Below are 9,264 nucleotides of genomic sequence, written 5' to 3'. Positions count from 1 at the left end.
TATTCAGTTTTTAAATCCTCATGGAGATGATGATGAAGAAATATCATTGCTTTGGCTTTCTCCTACTGGGAGGTATCATTTGCATCTTTTATTGTTTCCCCAAGATTATTTGCAGTAAGGTGGATCTCATCATCGAGAGTCCACGGGAGATAATTCTTGCCCGATATATCAAAGGCAGTGAACTCAAGTTTTGTAAGGTTTTCCATAAGGACTACAAAATATTACAAAAAATGCTACTATTATTAACTAATTTAATGAAATATGCATTTGTGTTTGATAAATAAAAAAAACCGATTGAAGAAAAAATATCTTAATAACTTTAGGTTATTAAGAGAATTAAGTATTGGAGACATTTTATTTATTTGATAACTTCCGGTTATCATAAATATCAATAACTTCTAGTTGTTAGATAAAATAAAAACATTCAGTGGCACACAATATCTTCTGGTTATTATATTTTATATGAGAATTTCTGGTTCATATAAGAACTTCTGGTTTATATATATATATGAGGAGGGATTGGATGACACCCTTTTTTGGTGACATCGAATGACACCGTGTATTTTCAAAGTCCAAACAGTCGATCCAAACCATTGAACTTGATGGATATGTTAAAATGTGCATGCAGATCAAATTTTATATTTTTCTGAATTTTTTTACTATTTATTAAGATGGGTACAAAAATTCAACGGTCTGAATATAGGGATTTTGTTAAATACTTAATAAATAGTAAAAAAATTCCAAAAAATGTAAAATTTGATCTGCAAGAACATTTTAACATATCCATTATGTTGAACGGTTTGGATCCGACTGTTTGAACTTTGATAACTTTGAAAATGCACGATGTTATCCGATGTCACCAAAAAAGGGTGTCATCTGATCCCTCATATATATATATATATATAGAGAGAGAGAGAGAGGAGGGATCAAGTTACAACAATTTTTGAGTTACAACATGCATTTTTTACATTTGCAAAGTCCAAATCGTCGATCGAAACCGTTAGATGTGATCTCTACAATAAAATGTGCTTGGAGACCAAATTTTACATTTTTTGGAATTTTTTTACTATTTATTAAGATGGGTACAAAATTCAATGGTTTGAATTTGACTAGTTTTTGTACCCATCTTAATAAATAGTAAAAAAAATTTCAAAAAATGTAAAATTTGGTCTCCAAACACATTTTTTTGTAGAGATCACATCTAACGGTTTGGATCGATGATTTGGACTTTGAAAATGTAGAAAATGCTTGTTGTAACTTGATCCCTCCTCATATATATATATATATATATATATATATATAGAGAGAGAGATGGGCTATCCTGCATTGCAATGTATTGACCCTTCCGTGCATTGCATTTTGAACCCTTGATTTCGCTTCAGGATTCGTGCTCATTTGATGAGATCAATTCAATTTTTTTCGGAACTGGATGTCTCCAGTTCTCTTTCTCTCCCCCAAATCCATGATATTTCTCAGAAAGAGAGAAAACCCTAAACCCTCCTTGCCGACTAGCAGCTCCTCCCGACCGCTCTGTGCGACTCCTCTCCGTCCGTGTGCCGACTCTCCTCCGCCGATCATCTCGCGCACATCTCTCTCCTCCTCCAGCGGCCCTCTCAGTTCCCTTTGAGGCTCGGACTTTTCTCGCCCCGTCAGCCACGTGCCAAGGTTTTGTGCTTTTTTTCTTTGGTTTTGCTTTTTAAGTTTACTTGATGATTTTGGGGATGTAATTTCATATGATTACCAGTTTTATCAAATTTTCATTGTTTGAACCTATAAATGTGATAAAGTTCATTTAATATTAAAGTAATCAAATTAATAGTGAATCCGTGTAATCAAATTAATATTGGAAAAAGATAACTAATTATTCATTTGCAAGTAACATGTAGTGAATCCGTGTAGTCATGTGTTTTGGAAATGAATGTAAGATCCTCTAGTATAGCTATTTGGAGTAATTAACTTCATTTAGCTAATCGGTTTTAATGCATTAAACATATCTTTTGCAAGTTTGTTAGTGATTATTGAAGTTCGAAGATGGAACTGTTAACAGATGGATATGTAAATTTCTTGGTTTTATTAAAAGGTAAAGTATTACTCTAATCATTGCAAATGAGTACTAAGGAGATGGTTTTATTGTCCGGTGTCTTCTCCTGCTTCGAATAGGATGGCAATGGCTTCTTCGAAGAGGAGTTGAAGTTCATGCTGATTTAGGATGGTTTGTATAGTGATTTTAGTGATTCATATTGAAATTAGAAATTTGCATTGATATGAGAAATGTATGGATAGTTAGGACTTGCTTGTTATTTTTTAAGTTTTTAACTAGATATGAGAAATAGTAAAGTACATATGTATAGTGAATAGTACAGTAAAGTACATATGTATAGTGAATAGTACAGTAAAGTACATATGAAAGTGCAGATGTGTCAACATACTTCAATTATAGCAATTTGTTAGTAAATTTCAGCAATTGTTATATGAACTATATACTTGAAATTAGCAATCATTTAGTTAAATTTTGTAAATTTTTGTGTAGGTAACATGAGCAACCTCCATTAGTTGTTCTCATGCATCGAAAGTTTGAATGCAGAAATATCGACTCCTCTTTGCAAGAGATGTCAAAGCAAGAGTGTTGTGCTAAAACCATATACCAAGAAGAACCATGGAGCATAATTTTATAGCAGTCCAAAAGGAAGTTGTAATGTATTTTATAGTTGTAGTTTTTTATTTTTATTTTGCTTAAATGATATGTGATGCAATGGCTTGTGATGTAATGATATTTTTTATGTTTGCTTTAAGTCTTCCATGAGGTGTAATTATTAATTTAAACTCAAAAGTTTGTAAACTAAGATAGAGATTGTCCAAGATTCTCCAGGCTCATGTCGGTAAAATTGAAAGGATACTTTCTTCTATGCCCTTCAAAAATAGAATCTCTCTTTATACTCGAGTAAATTAATAAAATATCAGAACTTGCTAATTTCTCCATTGAACATGTTTATGGACATTTGAGAAGGTGGACACTACTCATCAAAAATCTGAAGGCTGTTTTGCAAAATTTAAGAGACAATGGTACTTGACCCAGTTGTTAAGGTTTCATACTTGTATTACTCAAATACTGGTACAACCCCAGTATCATGCAGCTATATGGTAGAAAATAGAGAGCACTAGGATTGCACAGACAAGAAATACTCGTTTAAACAATCAGCTATCTCCATCTTCTCAAGGAAACTTTCTAGTAGTGTACCAGTAATTGAACAGAATTTGACAACTCAGTACATAAGAAAAGATGCATAAAAATAAAGGGAACCATAATTTGACAACTCAGTTTGCAATGGAATATATATGATACTTTAAACAACAAGAAATTAACAAAGCACCCATAACAGCCCCAAATTTTCCACTAATTAAGTGACCTCTACAATAACAGCAAGTAGCAAACCTTAAACATATTTGAATTAGATTATAAGCATACATTTAATACAATAATGACATACTGAAAGCTAACTAACTTCAAAAATTCAGATTGCAGCATGTATAGTCCAAATAATAAGACACAGTATATCACTACTTGAATAAAAAAAACAACATTTCTTATAAATCAGAATCTTCGAATTCTTCAATTTCTTCCTTTTGTTTGCCCCTTCCCATTGCCTTTCACCTTTCACAATGAGCCAATAAAATTAAACATGTCAGCAAGAAATATGAGTAAAGAAATGTACAACAATCACTAAACAATCTTGCAAGCATTGTAAGTGTAAAAGAAAATTCATTCGTACCACTTTGAATGAAAATTGGAAAACCCTTTCATAATTTTTTTTGTCAGACCAATTTCAGTGCTCGTTCACTGTTGTAATCTCAAAATAAACTTTTCATTTGATCTCATGAATTTTGTGATCTGTACCGACCTGATTGTATCTCTTTTTCCTTTTTTTTCTTTATATATTTATGATTTTGTTTGTTTTACTTCTCAAAGAACAGTGTTTTTTGTCTGTCTCAGAGGAAGATTACTGGTTCAACAAGGAAAGTGGGTAGACTTCTTGATGCCAAATTACTCTCTCACAATAATCTGCAACTTGGTGTTATTTGCAAATGACTTGAAACTATATTAGTTATTCTTTCCAATATGAGAAATTCGGATACAATTTGCAAGAACCATCAAATATGTTACTTGCAAAAGAGAAACACTTTATAAAATCATAGTACGATTAATTTGATTACTTTAATATTAAATGAACTTTATCACATTTATAGGTTCAAACAATGAAAATTTGATAAAACTGGTAATCATATGAAATTACATCCCCAAAATCATCAAGTAAACTTAAAAAGCAAAACCAAAGAAAAAAAGCACAAAACCAAAGAAAAAAAGCACAAAACCTTGGCGCGTGGCTGACGGGGCGAGAAAAGTCCGAGCCTCAAAGAGAACTGAGAGGGCCGCTGGAGGAGGAGAGAGATGTGCGCGAGATGATCGGCGGAGGAGAGTCGGCACACGGACGGAGAGGAGTCGCACAGAGCGGTCGGGAGGAGCTGCTAGTCGGCAAGGAGGGTTTAGGGTTTTCTCTCTTTCTGAGAAATATCATGGATTTGGGGGAGAGAAAGAGAACTGGAGACATCCAGTTCCGAAAAAAATTGAATTGATCTCATCAAATGAGCACGAATCCTGAAGCGAAATCAAGGGTTCAAAATGCAATGCACGGAAGGGTCAATACATTGCAATGCAGGATAGCCCATCTCTATATATATATATATATATATATATATATATATATATATATATATATATATATTTCACGTGGAGATATAACAGTGAATATGAATAAATTTAATCAGTAATTGAAAAGAAAGAAAAGAATAATGAAAATAATTTTGATCAAACTAATAATTTAAAATTTCATGAATAAAGACAAGTTTACTATATTATTTTTTTCAAGCGTATAAATCAAATATCACCTAAAAAAAACACTTTAATATTTATTATATTATAAAAATATCTTGTAAGCATAAATAATGATTACTCAATTTTTCAAGATATTACACAGTTCCAGATCCGTAGCGGATATATGTCACAAAAAAATCAAGAGGATGGAGAGAAAATAACTTTTGAAAAAAAATATTGAAGAAGAGATATAATTTTAAAAAAGTAAAATATTAGAGATGACGATTTCATTTTCTATGGTTCAAAAAATCTATGAATTGAATACTAATAATTTGTTGAGATGACATATCAATGAGAGCAATAAATTTTTATTATTATGCAGAGGACATCAAGCCAAATATTGAATGATGTATCCATAGTAATAAATTTTATTTAAAAAATTAATGCGGCTGTTATAGAAGGAATAAATTTGGCATCCATCTATACGTATAAACATAGCGAATATGTCACTGCATTCTATTTTCTCATATTAAAAAAAGTACCGGACTCACCACGGTTTATGCAAAAATTAATATACAAAGTTGTATTTTTATATATTAATAGTTATTAATATATGTTTTATCGGGTATTTATATGGGTATCGGGTTGGGTTCGGTTATGGGTCGGATAATTAAATGAAACTCATATCCTACCCATTATAGTATCAGTTCCGGGTAGGATCCGGGTCGGATATTAAATTATTAATTTTGTAACCATACCCATAATTTAACCGGTTATATTTTTTAAACCATACCCTATCCAAATTAATCGGATCCGGGTCGGATCCGGGTAATAGGGTAAAAGTAGCACCTCTAATTGCAACTTGCATAACAGGACAAAAAAATTATACTTTCAAACTGTACTTTCAGAAATTGCAGTTATAGAAACTTATTGGCAGTTATTAGCAGTTATTTTGACAAAAAACATGATAAAAAGACAAAATTAAATTTTTTGATTAATTTTTTTAATTCTTTTTTCTCGATTTAATGAACACACAAATAAATTATCAAAATATTGAATACTGTAAAATTGACCACTTTACATATAAAAATAAAATGTACAAACTATAAAATTACAGACATGCAAAATTCACAGATGAAAATGATAAAAATGTTAAAAAAAATTAATTTTCAATACTGTAAAATTATCAAATTGAACTGTGAAATCAAAAGGTAAAAACTATACAATTAGAAAATTGTAAAATTAGCAGATCAAATAAAATTTAAAAAATGCCAATTTTCAATACTGTAAAATTGTAAACTTAAACTGTAAAAATAAAAAGTAAAAACTATAATATAAAATTAACAGATGAAAACGATTAAAATACAATTTAAAAAATATAAATTTGCAATACTGTAAAATTGTTAATTTAAACTGTGAAAACAAAACGTAAAAACTATAAATTTTCAATAATGTAAAATAAGCATATGAAAATAATAAAATAAAATGTAAAAAATACAAAATTTCAAAACACAAAACATACAACATACAAACAATCAATACTGTAAAATTTCTAAATCTAAACATACATACATCATCTTTTCAACAAAACAATAATATTCACCACACAACATCTGTTCAACACAAACCATAATATTCACTACAAAATAGCAAACCTAATTTATCATTCAATGTCCAGAATATCATCAAAAAAACTATGGAAAGATAAAACTTCTACATTAAAAACCTTCTGTATTCATTGTTGGGATGAGTAAGAAGCCTCATCACAAGAACCACACGTTCTTTCGAGATATCATCCTACATACAAATAAAATAAACAATGTAACAAATTGGATTTATTACATGTAGATACTGTAAAACTGTGAACTATATCCTATAAAACACTCTATGTATCATGTAAAACAGTGAACTATATCATGTAAAATTATGAACTATATACTGTAAACCTGTAAATATCAATAATAATAGATACTATAAAATAGTGCATATATCATGTACAAATGTGAACTATATTATGTAAAAATGTTCTACATATTTCACCAAATCTGAAGTGGTATATGTTAATTGACTACTTCAGAGATAACAAAATCCCGTCGTGTTCTTCTTTCGAAGGTGAAATCGAATACTATAAAACAAAATATAGAATCATGTAATTTCGTACATCTGACAATTCAAAACAACGACATAAAGAAAACGAACTATGCATTTCAAATCAGACCATCAGATAATGCGAGATCCGTTATTGAACAGTAAATGATACAATTAAAATTCAAGTCAATGTTCATACAATGCATACACGCCTGAGACTACATCAATTCAAATGAAACTTCAATAAAAGCAAGGAAATCATGATTATCAATTCAAATCAATAGAAGAAACGAAACTTAAATAGATTAGTAAATAAACAAGTTGTTTTGAATACTGTAAAACCACAAGATGCATATTGTAAAATTAAAAAAGTGAATACTGTAAAATAACCCGATTATGCTCCAGAACGCCTCGCTCTTATCTCTCTTCACCAGATCGCCTCGCTCTCATCTCTCTCCACCAGATCGCCTTTCTTAGATCGTCTCTTTCTAGTAGAATCTAAGAGAGATGCCAGAGAAGTCTGTCGAAGAGAAGAAAGCACCGACGAGTAGTGGTGCTAGCGAGCGACGAGCGGCGAGTAGTAGTGTTACCGTTGAAAAATGAACTGTAGGAGAGGAGGTCGTTTAGATCTGCACGATCAAGAACCCATCGAAGAGAGAAATAGAGATCTGTTAAGAGAGAAAGAGAGATATGTGAAGAGATAAAGAGAGATCGGAAAGAGAGAAAGAGAGAAATCTTATTTGCTTCTGTGAAGAAAAAGAGAGAGCGGAAAGAGAGATTAGTAATTATTTTCAAAAACAAAAGCGCTAATTGAGAAACTTTTACAAGAGAGAAAGGTGGAGACCGAAAGCAGTTAAAGTTAGTTGAACCAGGAGTCCGATAATGCTGTGGACAGACAGTGGACAAAACAAGATGGACGAAAACCTTTTCTCTTTAATATATAACATTGATGTTGTCTTTGTCGGGATAGAAGAAAGATATGTATACCAGAATTCAAATGTCTTCTTTTTTTTTAATTTCAGGTGTATTCATTTAAATTTTTAAAATAGTCAATTTTTCTATAAAATTACTATAATATTCAATATCCACATACAAATTTTTTTTTTCTTCTATTCTCTTTTATTTATTTTATATTTTATTTAATTATTTTAAAAGTTAAATTGACAATTATACCCTTTAAAATTAATAATGACATTTCCATTAAATCTTTCACAAGATTGAATAAAAGCTTCCTTCAGATACGCTTACATACCAAGATAGCAATCACACGTAGGGCTGTCAAAAAAATTCATAGTTTGTGATTCGGTTGACTTTGATTCGATTCGAATCTTATTCAAATTCAAACTCAAACTAGAGTAAGTTTGATCGATTTGGTTTGATTTGTTTGCAGCTTGGATTCACACGACATATAGTAAAATACAATTAAATTAAGAACTCGGTTTAATATAGATGTTTAATCTATATTAAAATGTGCTTGGAGACAAAATTTTATATTTTTTGAATTTTTTTATTATTTATTAAGATGGTTTGAAAGTCGCTGTTTTTTTATGGTGCAGAATTTTAATAAAAACAGCGACTTTCAAACCATCTTAATAAATAATAAAAAAATTCCAAAAAATATAAAATTTTGTCTCCAAGCACATTTTAATATAGATTAAACATCTAACGGTTTGGATCGGCCGTTTGAACTTTGAAAATCAGAGAACTGAGTCGTTTGTCTCCAAGCACAATTTAATATGGAGAACAACTTGAACGGTTCGGATCGACGTTTTGAAATTTAAAAATTCAAAAACGAATTGGTAGCACCAAAGCTCAGGAACTACCACTTTGATCTTAGCCAACCTCTATATATATAAATATATATATATATATATATAAATATATATATATATATAAATATATAGAGATGGGCTATGGTGCATTGCAATGCATAGGCCATGGTGTGCATTGGACCATAAATCACCGATTCAAAGTCCAAATGACTGATCCAAACCGTTCATCTTGTTCTCCATATTAATATGTGCTTGGAGACCAAATTTTATATTTTTTGGAATTTTTTTACTATTTATTAAGCCACTTTGAAAATCGCTGATCCAACGGTGGCTTCTGATTTTACTGTTCCAAACAGTCACCGTTGGATCAGCGATTTTCAAAGTGGCTTAATAAATAGTAAAAAAATTCCAAAAAATGTAAAATTTGGTCTCCAAGCACATATTAATATGGAGAACAAGATGAACGGTTTGGATCGGTTATTTGGACTTTGAATCGGTGATTTATGGTCCAATGCACACCATGGCCTATGCATT

The 9,264-nt window shown here is 30.7% G+C and overlaps 2 long non-coding RNA genes across 2 annotated transcripts; one reads left to right on the top strand and one right to left on the bottom strand.

Annotated features, from left to right (window-relative positions):
• The first annotated feature begins 1,683 nt into the window (after nt 1-1,683).
• On the top strand, nt 1,684-2,904 carry LOC144562222 (uncharacterized). Its single transcript, XR_013514010.1, has 2 exons — nt 1,684-2,221; nt 2,541-2,904. It is a non-coding gene; the product is annotated as an uncharacterized LOC144562222 (long non-coding RNA).
• A 525-nt stretch (nt 2,905-3,429) lies between these two features.
• On the bottom strand, nt 3,430-4,586 carry LOC144562398 (uncharacterized). The gene is made up of 2 exons (XR_013514075.1): nt 4,372-4,586; nt 3,430-3,652 (listed from the first exon to the last, which is right to left on the bottom strand). It is a non-coding gene; the product is annotated as an uncharacterized LOC144562398 (long non-coding RNA).
• Between the last annotated feature and the right edge of the window lie 4,678 nt (nt 4,587-9,264).

The sequence above is a fragment of the Carex rostrata genome, chromosome 11 (genome assembly GCF_964058835.1).
Source record: "Carex rostrata chromosome 11, lpCarRost1.2, whole genome shotgun sequence".
Classification (NCBI taxonomy): domain Eukaryota; kingdom Viridiplantae; phylum Streptophyta; class Magnoliopsida; order Poales; family Cyperaceae; genus Carex; species Carex rostrata.
This window is presented reverse-complemented; position numbering and strand designations above follow the sequence as displayed.